The sequence below is a fragment of the Dipodomys spectabilis genome, unplaced genomic scaffold (genome assembly GCF_019054845.1).
Source record: "Dipodomys spectabilis isolate Male_0828 unplaced genomic scaffold, ASM1905484v1 ptg000279l, whole genome shotgun sequence".
NCBI lineage: Eukaryota > Metazoa > Chordata > Mammalia > Rodentia > Heteromyidae > Dipodomys > Dipodomys spectabilis.
In genome coordinates, this window is record NW_024870956.1 from 2,966,782 (window position 1) to 2,968,581 (window position 1,800).

The following is a 1,800-nucleotide window of genomic DNA, read 5'->3' on the forward strand; positions in this document are numbered from 1 at the left end:
TGTCAGGGTAAGATGATCTGATTGGTCTGTTCCTACATGGAGCAAGGGTAATGGGTCAGGCAGACATTTGTGCCAGTAAGACCTCATTTGGTAAATTTTAAGCTGCAGGATTTTAGAAATAGCTCTTAAGCATGGCTTACTTTGAATCCATTACCTCCACAAAGCTAAATCAGTTAATAAATAAGTACTTAAAAATCCATCACCTTTGGACGTAGCTATAAAGGCTTCAAAGTATGATCAAATTTCAAATGAAAAAGACTTAAAATAGTTATTGACAAAAATTGCAAATGTGAGCAATCGAACAAACCATATGTTTTTTCCACCATACACAGAATTTTACAGAAATAAGATGAATAGCAAATATGGGAACAATAAGGTTTCTTTGTTACAAATAGGTAATCTAGAATATATGCCTGTCTTAAGATTGCATCATTAACTACTTAAATTTACAGGATACTACATGCTTCAGCAGCTCCTCTACCCGAATTACAATACAGAGATTAACATTGCTTTTGCACAAGGAAGATATGAAAATTTGTGAAGTATTACATATTTTTCATTCTTCAGATGCAAGAAATGAAAAACCGTTATTAAAAAGTTGATTACAAATATACAAGTGCAATAATACATGTAAATAGTAGAAATAACAGTTATTTTGTCATCAGCATATTCAATCTTCACTTTTTTAGAAAAGCCTTTACATAACATAACCTTTATAAAACTTTTGAAATAAGATAACATTGTCATTTTATCCCAAAGAAATAAAATTCTATAAGAACCTAGGAATTAAAGGAATCTTAATCTGTTTCCATATGGAAAGCATTCTGAAAGGACACATTTATTAATGAACCTATATATTATAAAACAATGTCGAATTCAAACTATTTTATCTAGGAGAGAAAGAAATAGATTATGGACATTATACAAACAGAATATTAAATATTTTAAAATATACTTTTTTCACACAAGCACCAGAAATATCTTTAGTTTCTCTACTACTCATTTTAACAGATAAGTTAAAATTATTTCTGATTTAAAAAATCACAAACTCTATAGAAATCATTATTGATGTATACAAACAACTCGAATATATTTTGACATCAAAGTCAGGCAATTCACTTGGAAGAATACCATGGAATCCATGAATTTTTAAAGTAAGATATTGCTGTTGCTTTGTATTGTGAAAATATTTTGTATGAACAGATGGGACGGACTGGCAATTTTGAAATTTAAGAAACTTTCCCAAGCCATTAGGACTTAGGAGAACAATTTGTACAGCCTTCCACAACTTCAAAAAGGTAGTGATACATACTTATCCTCTTGGCAAGATCAAATGCAGTTTCTTCCAAGTTGTGCTTCAGATCTGGTTTGATATAATGGTTAAATAGAAGGAGATCCAGCGTATCTTTGCTATATCTATTCCCAGCAGCAAGATACAAGGGGGTCAAGAGGCCTTTAGTTTGGCCATTGGTGTCTGCATCATGATGAAATAAAGAAGCCACTCTGGTAATATTCCATGTATAAGTACTGTGCAGGGGTGTCCAGCCATTCACAGTTATTACATGAATATCCGCTTTGAGCCACCAACTCATGGACAATGTCTAAGTGTCCACTGTAGGCTTCTCGATGAAGAGGGATATACTCATCGTTATCCCTAGTACTCACATGAGTGACCTTTCTGGAAAGTAGTCTCTGCACTGTAGTAAGGCGATTATTTTCAGCAAAGAAGAAATTTGCTTGAATCCTTCACCATTTTTTTTTCTTGCAATTGATAACATTTCTCACTTTTTCCTCTTGTTC

The 1,800-nt window shown here is 32.6% G+C and overlaps 1 pseudogene; it reads left to right on the forward strand.

Annotated features, from left to right (window-relative positions):
- Positions 1-460: 460 nt before the first annotated feature.
- Positions 461-557, forward strand: LOC122126494 (annotated as a pseudogene).
- Positions 558-1,800: the final 1,243 nt, after the last annotated feature.